Here is a 21,409-nt window from a genome sequence, read left to right on the forward strand (position 1 = left end):
CCTCCTTTTCCATACGGCCCCGAAGTTGGGCAACGCACACGTCTGTGTTTTTGTTTTCACTCTGGGTGGTTTGTGAAATCTGCTCATTAGCGCCGTCCCTTCCCCACCCCACCCCAGCTGATCTTCTGCTGTCTGTCCTCACGAATGTAGATCTTTCCCCGCCATCTCCTGGTGTCTCCTCTCCTTTGAAGAGGTGGCCGGGGGGGGGGGGGGGGGGACGTCCCTCACCTGCTGCACANGGGGGGGGGGGGGGGGGGGGGGGGGGGGGGGGGGCTCCCTACCTGTGCACATTCGCCAGGTGAAAGTCAAGGGCTCCTGTGGCCCTGCTCCTCAACCCAGGGTCTCTTAAGCAGGTGTTGGTGGTGGGAGGTTCCGATGTGGGCAGGCAGCAGAGACTTCTGCCTCCCTCCGCCAAAACACCCTTCCACCTGCCCCCTTGTCTGTAGAGATGAAATGAAAGTTGTCCTACCCGATAGAGCCTCCTTGGAGTGGCCCTCTCCTGAGTGGCTTCCTCGTCCCCGTCCCATCAGATGACAGGCAGCGATGAGCATGCCCACAGCTGAGACCCCATTTCCCAGGCAGGCCCAGGGTTTGGCCTGCACACCAGGTGTGCGGCCCTGGGCCTGTCCGTCCCCATGTTCAGCCCAGCCAGAGCGGCTGAGCACGGCCCTTGTCTTTGGCTGTGGTGTCCAACCGAGTGCATTCTGGAGGCCCTGGGGGACTTGCTGGAAAGCTGTTCAAGGCTGTGGGAACTGAGATTCAGGAAGGGAAGTGGCATCAGGTGGAGTGGGTGCTAAGATCATGGGGAGAGAAGGAGGAGGAGCAGGTGAGTTTGGCCCAGGCCTGGCTTCAGCTCCTGTGAGTGGTGTGACCTTTGCCCAGTTGCTCCGTATCTCTGTACCTGCTATCCCTGATCTCTCCCTGGGGACCGTAATTGCTCCTGCCTTCGTGTTATAAAGACTGGGCAGGATCATGCGTGTAGAGCACTTGGCATGGGGCTTGGCATCTGGTTAGTTTATATTAGTTCTCACGCAGGCCAATTGGCAGAGGGGAGAGCCACTCATCCAGTGCTCTCTATTCCCAGCATGCTCCCGGGCACATAGTAGGTGCTCAGTCAGTTCTTCTTGGAATTGATTGGAGGAGGATCAACTAGCCAAGTGGTCCCCTCAGACCTGAAAGTCATGAATTCACAGGGATCATGAGGGAGGCAGAGAAGTCAAATCGCAGGTTGGGCCTAGGGAGCTCAACAGAAGGGAGAGTGGAAACTGCCCATGAAACTTTCTGTTGGGAAGAGGGAGAAGCCACACTAGGCCCGTCTGATTCTGACTTGAGATCAGGGACTCGTTCAGTTCCACCAGCACTTAGGCCACCCACTGTGGGCCAGCTGTTCTGCTAAGTGCCGACACAAAGATAATTAAGACCTGGTCTCTGCCCTCGAGGAGTTAGGAACCCAAGGCGAGACAGACCCATGAACAAATTACTTCAGTCCAGCGTGGATTCAAACGCAGGGACTACGGATGTGCCAGGAGCAGAGTCGAGGGGCACGTGACCTCTCGAGCGCTAGATTCCCTGAAGCGTGGAAGGAGAAGGTGGTGGCAGCGCCCCTCTCAGCCTTTGCCAGGTCTCCCCACAGCCTGGGGGACCTCCTCTCCTTCCTTCCTTCCTTCCTTCTCCTTCTGGGTGACTGGTGAGGAAACGGAGCCCTGGGAGATTAGCCGGCTCGGCGAAAGGCCCACACTGGGTTAAGTGGCAGAACTGGGCCTCAGACCCACATCTCTGATCCTTGGCCCAGGGTTATTTCTGTAACTGCATCTGGCTTCTCGCCCCTTCCCCCCCCCCGGGGCTGCTGGTCGGAGATCCGCACTCTGGGCTCTGCACCTACTGACCGGGATTTGTGCTGCTGCCATGGCCCCTGGGGCCTGTGTCGTGGGAGAACCCCAGTGCATGAAAGGCCCCAAGGCCTGTGCCCTGGTTTGGTAAATGGGTCAGGCCACTTGGTTTGGGGACAGTCCCAGAGTAAGGCCACACCCTGGCTGGGCTGGGGGATGGCAGGAATGGGGAAGACTGAGGAGGAGCAGGAAGAGGCCTGGCCACACCCTTTATTTGATTGAAGCTCCCTCTGCCCCTCAGGTTCCTCTGTTGGCAGGAAGAGGTCAGACTAAGCTCCCTAGGGTCTGGAGACCCCTCTTACCCTGTCACTAGACCCCCTTCAGAACCAGGCGTGAGACACTGGGAGTACAGCTTGGGTGTGGGGTCAGACTCTGGTCTACCAGCTCCTTCCAGAAGTTGGGAGGTAGCGTGTTTCTCTTGACCTTTTCTCTAGGGAAATACCGTGTCCCTTCTGCAAAGCTGGGAGCTGGGAGTGTCACCCCCCCTATGTCAGAAGCTGGCTTTGGGTGGAGTCTGAGGACCCTGAGGTGGAACCCCTGCAGGCAGGCATTCTGGGGGCAGCAGCCGTAGGTGGTCCAAGGCACCCCCCACACCCAGAGCCGTGAATCCGTGGGTGTGCTTCGGGGGCTTCCAGGGATTCTGGACTAACTGGAGGAGGAGTGTCAGAGCCCAGAGGACTGAGTCTCCCAGTGGCCCTGAAGTTCCCATTAAAGTGTTTTTTCCTCTTTTTTAAAGAAAAAAAATATTCCCAAACTGGAAAACAAAGGAAATCCACTTCCCCCAAATCACACGAAACTCACATTAGGGGCCTGGCAGGACTCCATGGAAACCAGGAAACCCGCCGTTAACCCTGTGTGGTGCTGAGGGTGGGGTGGGAGCCAGGCCAGTCCACCCTGGACTGCTGTCACCTTCCATCTCTACACTGGCCCAGGGAGCTGGCCTGGGTGGCATCGCCCCACCAGAGGGGAGGAGCTTGTGCCGAAGCCTGCAGAGCCCACTCCCTTCCACTCAGGCCCAGCCTTGGGTGGCAGGAGAGGAGCACTCAGCTCTCCAGGGAGGCCCCCTGGGGCCTCCGAGGCCTGGGCCAAGTTGGAGAACCTGCCAGGCAGCTGCCCACTCCATGCCACTCACTGCAAACAGGGCCAGGCCCGCTCACACACTTGGGGAGCACACTGCCGTTGACCGTCATAGATGTCACAGTCTCCCAGGAGAGGAGGAAGAGAAGGACCCGGATTTCAGTGCCAGCTTCATACGCAGGGTGGGGGTGAGAGTGGGCAGAGTTGCCCCGGGATTCCCTGCACCCTGCTCTTACATCATGAGGCTGGGCCGCCACTTTGGGAAGTTGTGCGCCAGGTTCGGGCGTGTGTTTGTGTTTGCACGCACATGGGCTCGTTTTTTCTCAAAAGGCTGAAAATATTTACAGGTTTGAAGTTGAAACGCAAACAGGAAAAGCCCTTTAAAAAGTGAGTGTAGTGGATATTCAAAACAGGGATCACCATGGAAACACCACAATATTTGCTTAAATTGACACAAAGGTTGCCGGTAGCAGGGCACCAACTTTCTTTGGCCACTTTTTTTTTTGTTTTTTTGGCCCAGCACCTATCACAGATGAATCTCAGCTGCCTCCTTCCAGGGCGTTTGCCCACGCCCTCTTTTCTTTTTTATGAGATGACCCAGCTCCACAGCAGAGGGGAGCGGGGAAAAGGAGACAGAAGAAACCGAGTTGACCATCCCGCGCAGCTGCCCAGGCCCTGCTTAATGCTGGTTTTGCAGACTCCATAACCCCTGGGGGTCTGGGGCAGCCGGGAGCTGGCCCAGGGCAATCTGGAGGGCAGCAGGGTTAGGGAGCTCAGGGGCCCGTTCTGTCGCATGGGTCTCATCTGTTTCCAGTGTTGGCTTGGTTCATTCTCAGGCTGACCTTTCACCCCAGGTACCAAGCCTTGGGTGTGACCCCTCTGTTGTTCCCAGAGTGGCACCTGATTGGCCTAGTATTGTCTCTCCCTGTTTGATTCTTAGCATAGCAATTGGCTAATAATTGTGCAAAGGGCACACTGGTCACTGGGTCAAGTGTGGCATGCACGGTGGCAGTGCCACCTGCTGATTGACAGGCAGGGTCCAGGAGTCACATGTTGTTGGCTTGTTACCACCCGAGGTGTCGGAACCTTGCCTCCTTTGTTCGCCTATGGGCAGCAGGTTTGTGGGCACCAACTGTAGCCTAATCTGTTTTCCTTTCTCTTTTTGGTAGGCACATAGACCTTGGTGACAGAAGACAAAGATCCCATTGGCCCTTCCAGCTGCCCTGGCCACCAACCCCTCCTTCACAGGGGGTCCTGCAACTCTCAGGTGGTGCGTGTTGGAATGGACTTCAGACCCCGGCCTCTTGGGATGCAAAGGTAGCTGCTCTTGGTTCCCAAGGTGCCCCTGGGAAGAGTGGGCCGGCCAGTTTGGGGGTTGCGCCTTAGGATGGGAAATGCGTAGGCCCTAGGCCACCCTTTCTCAGTGGGTTCCAGCCTGGGTGGTGGTGGCTTATCCAGCACAGGTGAAAGTGGAAAGAACATGAGGGTGAGGAGAGGGCCCTGGTCTAGGAGCCGGGCACCTGCAGCTTAGTCTGGGCTTTGCCAGCAGCTCACTGCCAGCTCCCCCTGAATCTCCATTTTCTTACCTGGAACATAGCAAGTTGGAGTAACTGACCCTAAAGAGTCCTCCCAGTGGTCCTGTGGGTGACACTGGATGGTATGGCGTGGGCGGGCCAGGGTGTCAGGTGAGGCCTCCGCCTGTCAGATAGCCATCCTGGATCTAGGCATCGGGTCATCTCTGAACTTCATCTCAGGGACCTTTCTGTATGGGCAGAGGCTTCTCTGAGCTTTGGGCTTAGCCTGGGGAGACCCACTGGGGCTCTCTTGGGTGGCTCCAGCCAGGCCTCCTTGGGGACTAGTAGGAGCCCTGAATACAACCCAGGGATTGCAAATCAGATGCAAACGTGGCCTTTGGTTGCTGGGGTGGAGCGACATGTGGCTGAGACTCTTCTTCCTGGCATCCAGGATGTGATCGGGCTCCAGGAATCGGTCCATCTGTACCTAAGGTGTGCTGCTGTTGTCCTGTTGTCACCTGAAAAAGGCCACGTGGGGGGATTGGTGGCTGCGAGGTCTTGCTTGCATTCGGTGCCAGCATCTGTACCTCTGCCTCTCCCGGAGCTCTTCCTGCCATCTCTGCCCTCTCTGATGATGACTGTTGGGAAGGCGGGAGCCTCAGGTTGGCTCCCAGCCCACCCTGCGCCCTGCTCCAGAGGCTGCCCGAGTGCCCCTCTGAGGGGACAGGTTCGCCTCTTCTCTTCTTGGTGGCAGGCTTTTTGTTTTCTTCTTTCTCTGGGCAAAACATGCCCATTAGTTTTTCCCTTTCTGAAGTTTCCACTCACTGTTGGCTCCCAGGGGCTGTGCCAGCTGGGATTTGCACCCGGCACAGGGTAGGGGCCCAGCAGGTCCGGTGGGACTCCCACATCCTGGCATTGGCTGTCTTGGGCTTGATAATGAAGCTTGGGAACCCTGCAGGCTCCGAGAGGGAATGTGGTCACCGAGTCCCTCCTCACTTACCCGTCCGTTTCCAGTGACGGGCTTGGCCACAGCCTGGGGTTCTCGTGGCAGGGTGACCCCTGGTCTCAGAGGCATCCAGCCTCACCACAGCATGGGCGAGGGAGCCAAGACTGGGCTCAGTCTGGTCCACAGGCCTGGCTTAGCGTCTCCCAATTTCTGGCTATTCTCTGCAAGATCTGGTCACATTTATCCTACAGTCACAGAGGGTCTGGTGTCTGCCACTCTCTCCCCCATAGACAAAGTGGACAAGAAACCCCTGCTCTCACCAAGTTCCTGTAGCAGAGGTGACAACCAGCACACCCACAAAACTGAACAAAGACTTGGTGCTGAATGGAATGTGCCCGGGGCACTTAAGGCAGGATGCACAGAGGAGGCCTCTGAGGGGACAGCTGAGATGAAGGACAGGAAGTGGACAGCCATCTGAAGAGCAGGCAGGAGAATATTCCAGAAAGGGAGAACAGGTAGTTTAAAAGTCCTAAGGAGGGGCTGGGGATGTGGCTCAAGCAGTAGCGAGCTCGCCTGGCATGCGTGCGGCCCGGGTTCGATCCTCAGCACCACTTACAAACAAAGATGTTGTGTCCGCCGAAAACTAAAAAATAAGTATTAAAAAAAAAAATTCTCTCTCTCTCTCTCTCTCTCTAAAAAAAAAAAAAAAGTCCTAAGGAGGGAGGAACTCACTACGTTCAGTGTCCAGGAGGAAAGGCCAAGTGGCCAGGAGGTAGATAGGGCAGGGGCCTGGATGTGTAGGGCGTAAAGTGTCAGGGGAGAAGGTGGGATTTTATTCTTGGGTGACAGGATGTCCCCTAGGGGCACCTTAAGGAAGGAGGTAGTGAGATGCTTTTTGTTTTTTAAAGACAGCCGGAAACCAGATGCCCTGGCGCATTCCTGTAATCCCAGCCACTCAGGAGGCTGAGGCAGGAGGATCTCAGGTTTGAGGCCAGCCTGGGCAACTTATCAAGAATAAAATAAAAAGGGCTGTGGGTGTGGCTCGGTGGTAAAGGGCCTCTGGGTTCAGTTCCCAGTCCCCAGAAAAAAAAAATGTGAGGGTGTCCTGGGAAGAATGCATCAGAATGGCGGCAAGGGAAGAAACCAGGAGGCCAGGGGACGGGAGGAGTGAGGGGCCTGGATGGAAGCTGTGTGCCCAGAGGCAGAGTTAGTGGAACTTACCAGTGGATTGAATGGGGTGAGGGAAGGAGGGGTCAGCACGCCTCAAGGGTTCTGAGCCCCTGGGGTGTGGCCTGCGTCTTCTTTCTGACAGTGCCAAGAGACCCATGGCTCTTAGACAGTTAACACCTTGTGGGTTGGAAGAGGGGCACCATCTTGGAACCAAGCCGGTGGCCAAGCAAGTCTTGAAGGGCTTGGGTGCCCCTTGGTCCGCCTCCAGCAGCCAGCCTTGGAGCAGGCTGGTGATGCTTTCAGCCCTACGACTCTGCACGACACCAACTTTGGGCTTTTGCTCCAGGGGTCCTGTGCTGGGTCTGAGGTTGGGCACAGACGTCCGTAGAGTTTCTCTCAGTGGGGCTTTACATGTGGTCTGTCTTCTGAGTTCCTGAACCTTTTCCTTCGTGCCTGGTCATATAGACCCTCAGTTAATCAGCTCTGAGGCTGAGAAATGGGACTGTCTAAGACCTGGTCATGGGACCCATTTCAGCTGCCTGCTCTTGCACATCTGCAGAGATCTTGGGGGTCTTTTATTTATTTATTTTAGTTGTCGATGGACACAATATTTTTCTTTCTTTATTTTATGTGGTGCTGAGACTTGAACCCAGTGCCTCACACATGTTAGGCAAGCACTCTGCCACTGAGCTACAGCCCCGGCCCTCTTGGGGGGGTCTTTCCTCGTGGAAAGCTGTGCATTGCCCTAGGTGGCCCATCAGACTTGAACTCAGGCCCTGTGACTTTTTCTGGGGCCTCTGTCGTGGACTCCACTACCCCAGGTCCTGACATCATCTGCAAGGACCAGGCAGGAGGAGGCAAGCCCAGCCTGGTGCTGTGATAGCGAGGCGATCCCCGACTCCCCCCACCCCCACAGGCTTTGTGCAGCCCTGGGTACTGCCATGTAATTCGGTAGCAAGCCAAAGGGCTGGCTGGCACAAGCGTGAAGCTGTCACCACCGGCTGCTGGGCCCCATGTGCACTTGCCCGTGCTGGCAACACACCCCCAGCCATATGGGCCAGCTCAGCCCTCCAGGAAGCTCTGGAGGCCTGACCTCCAGGGGGCGTGACAGGAAGGGCAGGCCAGCTACGTTTCGCAGGGGGCATCAGGGGTGTCCCGAGTGGGAAGCAATATGTGACACAGCAGCTCAGTCCTCCAGGAAGCTCTGGAGACCTGACCTCCAGGGAAGTAATGGGAGGGAGCAGAAGGGCAAGCTGGTGGCGGCTGGCAGGGGGTGACGGGGATGTCCCAGGCCCACAGCTGGTGCCTCAGCCTGGCTCAGAGGGGGGCCGCCAGCCAGTCCTCCTGGGCGTGCCTGCTGGCCCTGGGGGAGGGTGCGTCTGTGCACACGTGGGAGGCTTTTCTGCTTTCTGCCTCCATGGTCTGCACTAGATCCATGACCTTCACTCCTAACTGGACTGGACAGTTCTAATGCCATCCTCCGGGGCTTTGATCTGATGTGAGGCTGGCAGCTCCAGAGCACGCAGCTGCGGTGGGGGAAGCAGAGAGGTGGGTTCCGGAGAGGGATGTGGGGCCATGTTCTCCACCACCCTGGGTGCCGCAGAGCTCAGGAGGATGAGTGGGTTCCAGTGGTGCAGCCCCGTGAGGGGTTGTGACTGGGAGAAGGTTTGGAAAGAGCCACTGATGGTTCTGGTTCTAATCTGGGTAGGAATTCTGTCTGATGGCACAGGCGCCCCACCCTTGGCCCTTCAGTTTTTCCTTATAGAATTGGAAGCCCCCGCTACCCCAGGCACTGACTCAGGGACGCGGGCTGGCAGGTCTGGCAGCACCTGCCCTGTGTAGAGCTCCTGGGGGTCTCGTCTGGTGCCAGGGTTGCTCGAGCAGAACAACGATGGCTTTAGGAGCGCTGACACCTTAAGGACCAGGGGAGATGCTCGGCCTCAGTCCCTGTGGCCTCTGGGTGCCTGCAGCAAAAAAATACCAGTAACAGAGGAGCCCCGGGGGCTGGGCACGCGTCCCCTTCCCGTGTAGACCTGCAGGCTCCTGCTGTCCCACCAGCGTCCCCTTGGCCTCTTTCATTCCAGAATCTACAGAGATACAGACCTGATCCAGGTGAGAGTCCTTAAGTCAGAGGTCGCTGGACCAAGGCATGAGCCACCAGTGGGACCCTTGAAGTCCATCTCCCAGGTCCTTGATGGTGACACACACTCACCCCCCACGCCATTTGCTGCTTGTTCTCTGTCACATGGGGCCTTGGAGTGATCCTCACCTTCTGCTCCCCACCCACGTTTTCTCTTGGGTTTGGTTGACTTCCCTCGGGAGCAGGAGGCTTGTCCGACCCTGAGCCTTGCTCTGCTAGTCTGGGGTTGAGACCGCTGTGGCCAGGGGTGGGAGAGGAGAGGAGGTGTAATTAAACACTAGTTCCTTTTCCAGAAATGCTAATCGAGAAAAGCAATTAAAAGCAACTTTTTTTTTTTTCCCTTAGTAATCTGGGTTAAGAGCTGGTAATGAAGTTTAGGGCCATTGTGACTCAGTATTTCAGCTTCACCGACTCAAGTCAAAACAATCCAAGCCCAGGAGCTCACCAGCCGCTGAGTTGGGCCCGGGAAGCGGCTGTGCGTCCTGATGTTCCCGCTTGTCACCACCCTTCGCCGTTCCCCGGGGCAGAGAGGAGCAGTTGCAGCTGGGGAAGGGGATCTGAATGGCATGTAGGTGGGTCCCCAAGGTGACCCCTCAGAAGACCAGAATCTGGAAATGCAGCTGAGCGGAAATGCTTAGGAGTAGGGCACGTGTGGCACCTAGTGTAGGGGCCAGAACCAGAAAGGGTGGGTCAGATGGGGTCAGGGGAGAGGAAGTGGTCCTGGGGTGGACAGGGCTCAGCCACATGGGCTCAGAACCAGAGGAGCTGGTGGTCCAGTCCTGACCTCCAACCTCTGCTCGTTCACCTCCGGTTTCATTCATTAATCAGTTGCCATTGAGCACCACTGCATACCCATGTTTTAGACACTGAAAGTGCAACAGTACATAGAGAGGTGAGGATTCCCACCCTCGTGGAATTTACATGCTGGTGGGAGGGAAACAGACGGTCCAGGGCATCAGGAAGGAAAGGAGATGTTCATTGGTGACGTGTTAAAGAGAAAATTAAAGCAGCTCCCGGGAATGGAACGGGGTAGGGTGGGCAAGTGGATGTTCGTGATTTTAGATGTGGCTTCTGGGGGAAAGGGTCACTGAGGTGGTAACATTAGGGCGGAGACAAAACAGAAGGGAGGCCGTGGTCACCCTGGTTGTTATCTGGAGGAAGAGTGTTCTTGTCCAGGGGAACAGCAGCTGCAAGGCCCCAGAGGCAGGAGGACAGCAGGGAGGCCAGGGTGGCTGGGAAGGAGTGACCTGGAGATCAAGGCTGGGGCAGGGCGGTGCGGTCCACAGATCCTACAAGCCTTGCAGGCCATCGTGAGAACTCTGGCTGTTACTCCGAGTAAAACGAGATGCTTTTTGAAGAGCTCTGACTGACATGATCTGATTAGGCACAAGCTCTTTATTAAAAAACAAGACCCTATTGTCACTGTCCCCTCCTCTCATGGTCCCCTATGTGCAGAGTCCGCCTCCCCCCCCACACACACACCCCTTGGAGGCACTCTAGCAACATTTCAATCTGGGATGGGCCAGAGGGTGCTGGGGGGTGTATCTGGAACTCACACAGCCCCAGCCTCAGCCTCCTCCCTGGGAGCAGTTCACCATCAGGGTCTTGTCACTTTAAGCAGCCCCCCGCCTGGCTTCCCTGGCCTGCTTTATCTGAAGTCCAAGCGCATGTTGTTTCAGGACCGATCCGCTTTAGCTAATTAATAATCTGACAGGAGCCACCCAGGGGATTAGCCTCGGAGCTGAGCTCCACCAAGCCCCAGCAAATGAGCCCCATGCTCCTCAGGGACCTGGAGGTGACTTTGGGGGGGGGTTCAGGGAGGGGGGACCCCCACAGGTGAGCCATGGCATGGGGCAGTATAGGAGTGGCCAGTGAGGGAAGAGGAAGGGGAGAGATGGGAAAGGAGCCTCCTAGAGGACTCCGCTGTCCCCAGACAGGCAAGGACTCTGCTCTCCTCTGCTGCCTCTTATGGTCTTGTCACCTGCTAGAAACTGTCCCCACCTCAGGAGCTGGGATACCATCGCCAGCATTAGCAAGTATAATGCAGGACACGGGTGTGGCCGAGCCTCAGGTAACCTGCACCCCATCTTCAGCACGAGTACGTTCCGTGGGCTGTTGGCGATCGGCTCCCACTAAAGGTGTCTTCGTTGTGTATGAGACATTCTGCTTCCACGTTTCCTCTAGCAAACCTGAGAGGAGGGCCAGAGGCTTTGGGGCTCCCTTTAGAAGAGGTGGCACTTCCTGGGGAGCCACCTGGGGCTTTTTCAAGCAGGGTGAGGCTGGGGTCCTGGTGACCTCGTTGTCACAGTACAGGGAGAGGAGGACGAGGAGGACAGATGTCGGCCACTTGCCTGTCTTCCAACCTGTTGGGCCCAGGTGGTCCTTGGATGCTTAGAGTCTAAGTCCCCTCTGGAACATCTATGGCCCCAAGCGAGGGAACAGTGCCCCCCGGCCACCTGTCCCAGGGGAGGCTGGCATCTAGGAGATCCAGCCTGCGCCTAAGGGGAAGGCTTGAAGTTTCCGGGTAATCTGGGTTGGGTGGTTGTCCACTGAGGGCATTTGTTCTGAGCAGGGGTGGCCTCCTGTGTGGGAGGGGCCAGGCCAGGTCACATACAAGGTCAGGGACAACAGCCTGCTATGCAGGGCCCCTCCTTGTTCCAGGTTTCTGGGCACTGAACAGAGATACCCATTGCTGACCTCCCCATGCCCACCGGCACGGCCAAAGAGCAGAGTGCTGGCTTCTCAGGAAGGACACACCGTTCAGCCGGGCTGGCTGCCCAGGATGTCACTCTAAGGGCAGGAGGGGCGGGTCTTTATTGGAAAGCTTGATGGGGTCCAGCCTGCTCGCTCTCGTGACCCCTGTCACCCTGGCTCTGTTCCTCGTGGTCAGGGAGCTCAGGGCAGCGAGGGAGGCCAGCTGCCAGCTGGTGGAAGTCCAGCCTCCTGCAGCCAAGGGGCCCGATGCCAGGCGGGCACTGCCCTGAGGTGGGAGCGCGCGGGCCCCGGCTCTGTGCTCTAGGAGTTAACAGCATCTGCGCCCGAGGAGGCCCCCTCTCCCCGCTGGGCCGCCTCCTCCAGCCTTTCCCGGCACAGCCAGCCAGGGAGTCTGTGGTGCGAGCAGTCGGGGCCGGGGGTGCCGGGCTGGTGGGAACCTCTTCCGCTTCCTGAGCTCTCAGCCTCTTCCCCAGCGTGCCCGGTGGTTTGGCCCTGGTTCTCGAGCCGTCTGCTGCCCGTGCTGCCTCTGACCGACATCGTTAGCGTGGGTATTTATATTTCATTAACGACATTAAGCCCAAATGGCATTAAAAGCAAAGCTGGTGATAAATAGCTTGTTAATAAACAGGGAGTGCTCCGTGCTGCCTGGCCTATCCCAGCCCCAGCGTTAACCCTTGCTGCCCTAGATAAATATGCTTCACCCCAAAGACCAGCCCCCAAAAGATGGGGCCGGAAGGGCCTGTCACCTGCCCGTCCTCTACCGGCTACTCTCAGGTCCACGCACATTGGATCCCGAGTGGGCTAGTTCTGGGTCACTGCAGCTCATGCGACCTGGCCAGATCCCTCACGGCCTCTAATCAAATCCCCCTCACCCCATCCTCACTAATTTTGATTCTGGGGATGAAGAATTTAGGAAATATGGCTTTTGTAGGCTGCAAGCTCAGGTCTTCTCCATTTCCTTGAAGTTCTGTCTACAAGGACTTTGGAATCAAAGACAGTGGTGCTGCTGGGTGCGGTGGCGGGCACCTGCAATCCCAGCAGCTCCAGAGGCTGAGGCAGGAGGATGGAGAGTTCAAAGCCAGCCTCAGCAACTCACGAAGACTTAAGGAACTCAGTGCGATTCTGTCTCTAATAAAATACAAAAAAGGGCTAGGGATGTGGCTCAGTGGTTAAACGCCCCTGGGTTCAATCCCTGGTACCAGAAAAAAAAAAAAAAAAGAGTGATGCATATGAAAATAATAGCAGTGACACAGTGACAAGCACAGCTAACGTTTTCGGGGTGCTAACTGTGAGCAGGCCTTTCACTGAGCACAGGCCCCCATCCTCACAGCCACCCCAGGGAGTCCCACTGAGCCCCAGTGGCAAGGCACTTCCTGGAAGAGCGAAGCAGTTCTACCCACTGAAGCCCAGGTCACACAGAGGCTAGGCCCTGGTCATGGTGCAGGACTTGGTACGGGGGGGCCGTCCCTGGCTCCTGGGCCTCGGACCTGCCGAGGCTATCCAGGGCTGTGGCTCCAGGCCTTGACTCTGCCTCTGTTGAGCCCCCTGCCCACCAGGACTCAGGTGTTCTGTTAGGCGATGTCACTGGCCAGGTGAGCCCGCCTGCATGCAGGCTGTCTGTCTGGAGGCCACAGACATGCATCACAGAGTCCGTCACCTCCTCTAGAGCTCAGAAGTGCCAACAGGGGTGTCCGCGGTGACCCCAGTGAACAGAGTCCCGCAGGCCTGGGTTGTTTGGGGTTTCGGTCAGTGTTTTGTGGCTGTCATCTCTTGACACTTGGAAGAATTAGGGGCAGACTTGGTCCTCCCTTGCCCCGTCTCCCTGGCTGAATCACTGAAGGCAAGAGGAGAAACCGGAGCCTCACTTAGAACGTCTCACCCCGACCAACCTGAGCAAGAATTCTTGTCCCACGCCCTGTCTCTTTGGAACTGTCTGGGCCACACCGGGTTGAAGGGGGCCAGGGACTCCCCGGGAGTTTTGCGGTGTAGAAAGGAAAGAGGGGGGAGAGTCGAAAGTGACGCTGCCGTAGGGTCCCAAGCAAGAGGGTGGGGCAGAGGGCTCATCGCCGCGGCCTCTGCTTCTGCCCAGTGACGCAACTTCCCACTCGCAGGAGAGTGCCGGGACTCCTGCTGCCTCAGCCAGGGGCCAGGCCTCTTCTCCCAGCCCATCCCAAAGCTGGGAAGGAAGTAGGAAAGCAGCCACCGTCAGGATCCTGGTCAGAAAGTTCCCTTCTCACCTGGGTGGCTGGACCTGACCCTCACACCCCACCCCCGCCGAGGAGAATGACGCAGGAACCAGCAAGGCCCCGGCTGACCGCTAGGTGCTGTCAGGGCTGCCCCTAAGGCCAAAAGACCCGGCCACTTGCTCTGGCCATGCAGGCCTTTATGGTCACGGCAGGGCACAGTGTATGGCAGAATCACAGTTGTCACTGACATTGTACTTAAAGTGCACTAGGTCTCGAGGCCTGTCCCTCCTGTAGCTAGCTGGTGGTCAGGAGGGAGAACCAACTGGGAGGAAGATGGGAGAGATGGGCTTTGAGACAGGCCACCCGAATCGCTGTTTTGTAGAACTGTGGCCGTCCCTTCGCCATGCTCGGCTCCACTGTCCTCTGTGACATGATTGTGCCTTCTCTGCAGGGATGCAGTCTCTAAACTGCCTGTGATGGCCTTGGACCTGCGAGGCGCTGGGCGAGGGCTGGTGCCCTTATTCCTGCTCTTACCTTGTTGTCGCTGATATTCTGTCTGAGAAACAGGGGAGGAAGTGGGTGAAGACTCACATACACAGCAGGGCGTGGCCTGCCGCTCCCTCTGGGGACTGACGGCAGCACTGGTAGGGATAAGTCCATCCATCCAGTCGTCCACTCGTCGTTTCTAGGACATCTCCTCTGCTAGGCTCAGGAGGAGTGAGGACAGGGTGAGTCTAAGGGGAACGCAGCGGGGCTCCCAGCCAGGGCTCCTGGGGAAGGGCAGCCAGCTGCGGGTGTGGCCACTCTGGTTCCAGGCAGCTGCAGGGACCAAGGGAGAAGAGCTGGCATCTCAGCATGTGGCCCTGCTGCATGGTGGGGCAGGTCCTTCCCCTCCCGTGCTGTGCCCACTGATAGTGGGCTGGCTGTTGGCAGGCATAAGCCACCTTGTTGTCCCTCTGCTATGCGAAGCCCAGAACCTGGGCAGGGCTTCTGCTTGTCTGCCTGCCAGGTGTTGGAGTGCTGTGCTCCAGGCCCTTCCCTGGCCACCCGGCTGACATGCCGTTCCTCTGGCCTTGGTGGAACATGAGTGGCACGGTTTGGCCCAGGCTCGAGGGGGCACTTAGCAAGAGCCTCCGCCTGAGGAATGAGGTTGGTCCCCTAGGTTGCATCAATTTCTGAGGGATGGAGATGTGCAGACCCCTCCCCTCTGCAGACCCCTCTTTCCCAAGGCAGCTTCCCCTCTTCTTCCCCTCCACCCTCTAAGGTGTCCTGTGTTCTCCAAGGGCCAAGGCTCCACAGGGGCCGGGGTGGGACAGCCAGTGGCTTGTGCAGAAGGTCTGTGTGGGCTTACCTTGCTTTAGTGGAACGTCACAGCAGACTGGGTGGCCTCCCTTATGTGCCACTTGTCACTCTAAGGATTCTGAGTGTCCACTCCTGCTTGAAAGGGACCACACGGGAAGAAGCTATGAAGTCATCTGTTTTGCCTCACGTGACCTAAGGAAAGGGGCTGGGGGTACAATGGGTGACAGCTCCGGGGACTGGGAGATGGTGGGTATGGGCAGATGGCTCAGTGTGCCCAGGAGCGGGGCCTGTGACCTCCTGGGCAGACCTTCAAGGGGGTCAAAGGCCGCTCCATATCCAGAGCGCTTTCTCTGCCTCATTCCTGGGCCCAGTGGTGCCCTGACAGGAGGCCAGCCTCCCTGGGCTGGGCCGTGGGCAGGGAGGCCCTAGGAGAGGCCTGGGCCCAGAGCTGGCCCTCAGTCGGGCTTAGGGTGCCCTCTTGGCTCTGGGCAGTGCGGGCCTGTGGAGTGCCAGGCAGGGTGGCCACCACAAGGAGCCAGGAGGGGGACGGCAGAAGGGGTCATGCGTGTTCTGTCCTCTGGGAGCTTCTCCTACTTTCATTTTCTTTTTGCCACTGTTTTTTTTTTTTTTTCCTTGGGGTCTAATTAAAGACTTGGAGCCGTTTACAGCCTGTGGTTGGCTTTTTATTTGGAGCCTTGGCAATTACCTCCTGCCCTAAAATAAGTTTCGATGGAGCAGGGGTAGGCTTTTTCTTTCGGCCAAGTTCTCAGCTTTAATTTTGCCGTGTGTGCGTGTGCGTATGCGTGTGCACGTGTGTTCCTTCATGCTCGAGTGTGTGATGGGGTATCATGACGCCTGCCCCTCCTCCCCTTTCCAAATCCTTGTCACTTGCCCCATCTCAAGTGTCCCTTGGCCAAGGCAGAGACCTGGACAGTGGGAACAGTATGTCTTCAGCCTCATCCTGCCTGGAGGCACATCGGTGACAACAGGCAGGTCATCTGTTGACTCTGTCCCAGTTTCTTCACCTGCAAATGGGGCCAGCGGGCTGGGCATGACGGAGGCTTTGGTCCACACCACTTTGGAAACAGACCTCTTGCCACAGCAGCGTAGAGTGGGGGAAGCCACTGCCGGCAGCACCAGCACCCCGGGCCTCGTTTGCCTCTTAATCAACACCCTTTGAGTTTAATAGGAACCTGTTGTCGTGTCCCCATTTTATCCCTCTCTGTTCCCCTGGCCACTGCGTGAGCAGATGTGATCACCCCAAGTTTATTGCTGAGCCCTAAGGCCAGGGATAATTAGTGGCTTTTCTGAAATCACTTTGCTTAAAAGAGACAGAGTCTTGAGATTCAAACTCAGGTCCTATGATCTTCCAAAACCCAAACCCAAGACTTTGCGGGGCTCAGTGCAAAATGAAAACGTGGAGCCCCTTGTCCTGAAATAAGAATTCTAGGACCCCAAGAACAGGACATTAGACTGAGTGGGTGCCCTTCTGAGCACCTGTGTGGCTGCAGGGGTTGCATGCCCAAGAAGCTAGCCCTGCCCAACGCCCTCTTGAGTCTCCTCCTATCTGCTCTGTCGTACCCATGAGGTGATGGCAGGGAAGTCACATAGGCCAGTGGTGCCCCCCTGGCTGCTGTGACCACCCCTTCAGGGGGGCTGGAATCTGGGTTCTCCCAGCTCCTGAACTTTTCCATGAGCCCTGTACAGGATCTCTGGGTTCCCTGAGTCTCCTGGGGTCCTTCTCAGTTAGAGGTGAGGAACTGAAAAGTGGGTTCAATAAGAACTCTTTTTCCTTGGGGTAGAGGTTGAAGTTTTGAGGACTTGGTCCTCCGAGTCCCATTGAGGAGCTCAGTGAGATTCTTTCTGTCAACCCAAAGCAAGTGGTGACCTGCCAAAAATGTACAGGTCAACCTAGGCTCCAGTTGTTGCGCTTTGGGTAGAAGGTTAGCCAGCCCATTCCTTGGGCAGCTCTGGAAACTTCCTAGCTGGTTGCTGGGGACTGGGATTGCCATGGAAACTTATGGGTGGATGAATGGATGGAGCACATAGCTGGGTGTGAGCCCATGCGAGTGCCCATGTGCATGCACACGCATGCCACAGAGGACATGGCTCTCCTGCAGCAGGCAGCTATTTACGTGAGAGCTGTCAGGATGATTGGCTTTTACTGAATTTCCCAGATGGAGCGGCCTTTGCCTACCCGTCCAGTGTGCTCCTGCCCGTGGCCCCCTTTCTGTCTTCTGCTAATGCCCCCTCAAAGATGTCTGAGTGCCAAAGTCCTTGCTGCAAGAGCCCATCTGGACTCTCTCCCAGGTGCCCCTGCTTCCCAGAAGCCTTCTAAATTCTGGACCTTGGGTGTACTTAGGGTGAACCGTGTCCTGAAAACCATGGCAGCTATTTTTATGGGGGGGGACAACTTTGTGTAAAATGGGGGCCAGGTGGGGGTGGGAGTCCCCCAGGCGCGAGGTCTGAGGCAGTTGGAGTATAGGAGGGCGAGGTGCCCGAGTTTCCAAGGACTGATTAGATGGTATGCCAAGTGTATTAAATTTTGCAGACATTTTAACAGCAATATGCTAGATAGTTGGGTGTCCCCTGAGGCGGCTGGATTTTTTATATCCTTCACAGAAGGTCAGAACCCTCTTCTGCCTGCCTCCCCCTCCATCCCATGCTCTCTGCTCCACGGCTCACCCTCCCCTTTCTCAACAATTTCCCTGGCTTCTCACTCTCTGCTCATCAGGAACCTAAAAGACATCTCTGGTCCCTGCCAGAAAGAGGGAGCACCGGTCCCTCCCGCCTCGCCATTGGGCTGGTGTCAGGGGTCTCCAAGGCTGGGGAGGGCTCACGCTGGAAGCTTGATTTCTGTTCTCTCTGCCCTGCACCCCTCCCCCCACTTTGGAGACTGTTGTCAGACCTGCCCCCTCCCTCCTTATTTTTATAGAAAAAAGGCAGGAAAAGCATCCATCTGGCATATGAATAATTGAAATGGCTCAACCCTGTTCCTGTGGCTGCTGTTTGTTCTCAGCTCCCCCCGGCCCGGCCCATCCCCCTGAGCATGGGTCTCTGAGCGGAGGCTGCGTGCGTGGGCATTCTTCGAAGGGTCTCCGGTGAGGCCCAAGGCTCTCCTTAACCTTGAGTCCTTTCTCCCTGGGAACCAACAGGTCTGAGTGGGGGACATTTGGAGATGTGGTTTCCTTTTCACTGTCCATGGGGACAGCCAGCCCCTGGCTAGAGTCTCCCAAATATCACTGCAACTCAACCGGTTCCCTTGGCCCCCCGGTCTCAAGGGCCAGCTTCCGTCACCCTGGGCTCTCCCAGAGCCTCCCGGGAACCTCTGATGTATTAAATTTTGCAGACATTTTAACAGCAATATGCTAGATAGCAACATGCCCAGCCTCCTCTTATCCCCCAGCCTCTGCGCCCCGTCCTGAGGGCTCTGGTGACCTCCCAAAGCTTCAGGGGCTCTGGGGACTCCTCTTTGGGGAAACTGGCTCTGGCAGTGCTGTCCCAGACTTCTGATCAGGCCTCTTGCCCAGAGGCCTCTGAGACACCCACGTCCCGTCCTCTGCCACCCCTAGCGTGCCCAGCTGAGGCTGCCCTGGCTGGAGGTGTGCCCTTCTCTGCGTCTTCATTTAGCCTTTGGGTTGGGAGCCGTGAGAGAGGAGATCCGCAACTTTGCTTTCTGGGAGGCAGCACGCGGCGGTGGGAGGGCGGGGCAGAGGCAGGCTGGCCGAGCTCAGGGCCTGGCCCCGTCACTCCACGGGGCTGGGCCCAGCTGCACACCAAGCCCCGTGTCCCGGCCCAGAATTCACTGTCTCTTTAAAACCCTTTAGAGGAAAACCAAAAGAACTTTAGTGCATTGATTCTAGATGAAGATGGGCCTCCAGATGATAGCCTGACCCTCCTGGCTCCCTGCGAGAGCCCACTTCCCTCTCCTCCTCCCCCTCCCACCCTCCTGCCCCTCTGCCCGCCCTGGCTCTCCATTCCCATCCCTTGTTCTTGCTCTGTGAGAGGCTGACGTCAGGGTTGCATGGAGTGTGGGCTTTCTGTTTGAAAAGTCAATACTTCTGTTTGTCTGTTTGGGACATCATGTTTGTGTCATGTGTGAATATTGACTTGCAGCCGTGGGCCCTGTGGTTATTAAGTGCTGGGAGCCAGTGTGCATTTCGGGACCACCGAGCGGCTGTGGTGGGGAGGGGCTGGCACGGGCATCACTACAAAGTGGTGAGAGGCCTCAGAAGACACCCCCATAGGAAGAGGGTGCGAGCAACACCAGAACATTCTAGATCTTTTCTGGGTTCATTTACAAAACTGCCCAGTCAGCAAAAAATAATTCGGATGAAATTCAAATCAGGTTTGTTAGTATATAACCATAAATATATAAATATATAATAAATATGAAAGTCGTTTGTAAAGACTCCTACACATGTTATAAAAGCTGCAAAATGTCTGACATTCCAGGGCCTGGTACGAATAATTAGATATTTATGTCCAATAAAACTGGTTTGATGGGGAAATCGTTTCCCTGTGTGGATTCTCAGTTGAGGACGAGTTTCGGTGGTTGGGTTTGTTTTTTTCCTGACAATAAAACCAGGGGTTTGGCACCAACAAATGTATTTCCCGTAAATATCTAAATCTCCGTTTTCCAGCGAGAGCTCTGCTGGACGGGCCCCGTCACGCCCGCAGCTCTCCTCGCTGGCCTTTTCATTGTCCCTGGAGAACAGTGTGCACGGCCCCTCCTCCCTGCACCCCGGGCCTGAGCTGTAGCCAGGACCACTCTGCCCCCCGCGCCCCTCCGCACCTAGACTGCTGCTGTGGGCTCTTCACTCTGCTCTTTTGGGGGATCAGTTTTTTAGCCTGGGGCTTCTGCTCTCCTGCGCCCTGGAAGCCCAATCTAAGCCCCTCCTACCCCCCCACTACCATTTTTAATTCCCGTCTTCACCTCCTGCTTTAGACCCTGCTCTCCTCCCCTGGCCCATAGCCTTCAGGGCCTCTACCACGTGTCTGGAGGCCCTGGGGAGGCAGTTTGCCTTACTGCCCTGGCTTGGGGAGATCGCCCAGCCCCACCCTTGTTTTTCTTCCATCTGTTCCACAGCCGTGAACAGATGGAGCCAGGAGCCAGAAGGTGCCGTCGATGACTGTGACCTCTCTCTCCCATTATACGGATGTGGAGCTGAGGCCCCAAGTCGGGCAGATGGCTTGGGGTGAGGGGCTGGCTTAAGAGTCCTGAGTGGGACAGACAGAGCTGGGCCAGAAGTACAGCCCCTGGCTTGACCTCCCTCTGGTTCTGGGCGTGCGGAAGGGGAGCACACCTACTCCACAGGGACCCCTGGGGCAAGTGGCCTCCCTCTCTGAGCCTTGCATTTCTGACCAGTGACGAGGAATCAGTGCTCACCCCGCTGTAAGGCCACCCAGAGGAGCGACTCAATGAAGTGTCTACGAGTCGCACCTTGGGTTCTGGGCCGACGGGTCCGTTCCCCAGGAAGAAGGGAGTCAGGTTCACCCAATGTCCCAAGCCCGGACCTGCATGTCACCGGGTTGCTTGACACTGGGGTGAGGGCCTGTCTACGGGGCTCCCCCTGGGTGGTGGGATTGCTTTTGCCTGTCTCCCAGCATGGCTCGTCTCACCCTCTCAGGACATTCTGGCTGGGTTCAGGGTGCCTTAGAGCTTCCCAGGGGTCTGCTGTGACTTAACTTCAGCCAGGAAGGAAAAGCCACTGGTGGAGGAGCAGCACCCGGGTGCTGGGGTCTTCAGGGTTCCTCAGGAACGCACCCCAGAGGCAGGGCCAGAGAAGCCGCAAGGGTGGACTGCAGCGCCTTCGCCAAGACCCAGCCCAGCTCTGTCTGGGACATTTGGCCCAAACTGTAACCTGGGCCCTACGGAGGCTGGTGGCCCTGATGTTCTGACAGACATCTTTCAGATCTAAGAAAAGGAGTCTCCTGGCAGCCAGCACGCCCAGGAGGAGGGGAGAGGGCTGGCAAGGAGGGCTCAGGGGAAGGTCTGCAGGCCCTACCGGGAGCCTCGGCGCTTAATTATAGAGCTGTGAGTAGTGACAGTAGACAGCCCTGGGTACCGCTGGGGCTGCTGAGCGGTGGCACTGCCACATGCCACGAGCCCACACTCTTCCTCCGCTCTAATCCTCCTGCTCCTTGCTGAGGACCCTGCGTGTTCGTGCTGGGCGTGGCCAGCAGCCCAGGCCCCCACCCCCCAGGATAACCCTTAAGTGACACAGAGTGGCATGCCAGCTTCACCTGTACCCGTCCCCGGAGCGGAGAGGCCCAGAGCACACGGGACCACCCTCCAGGGGTGGCTCTCTTAGGCCAGTAAGTTTCAAGACACACTATTGCCCGTGGCCTGGAATTCAAAGCCGCCCTCCAAAAGACACCTGGGTGGCTTGTTTTTCAATGTTGTCTTTTTTCTTCCTCCTTTTCCCCAACCCTCGAAAAACTAAAAAAAAAAAAAAAAAAAAAAAAAT

The 21,409-nt window shown here is 57.0% G+C and overlaps 1 protein-coding gene across 6 annotated transcripts in view; it reads left to right on the forward strand.

Annotated features, from left to right (window-relative positions):
* Casz1 (castor zinc finger 1) overlaps window positions 1–21,409 on the forward strand; it is a 140,064-nt gene that overhangs the window by 27,430 nt on the left and 91,225 nt on the right. For all 6 annotated transcript variants that reach the window (XM_048783615.1, XM_048783622.1, XM_048783623.1 and 3 more), the window contains exon 2: window positions 4,136–4,283. The gene's annotated coding sequence lies outside the window, so the exon portion shown is untranslated. The remainder of the gene's footprint in view (window positions 1–4,135; window positions 4,284–21,409) is intronic.

Source organism: Marmota marmota, unplaced genomic scaffold (assembly GCF_001458135.2).
Source record: "Marmota marmota marmota unplaced genomic scaffold, marMar, whole genome shotgun sequence".
Lineage (NCBI taxonomy): Eukaryota > Metazoa > Chordata > Mammalia > Rodentia > Sciuridae > Marmota > Marmota marmota.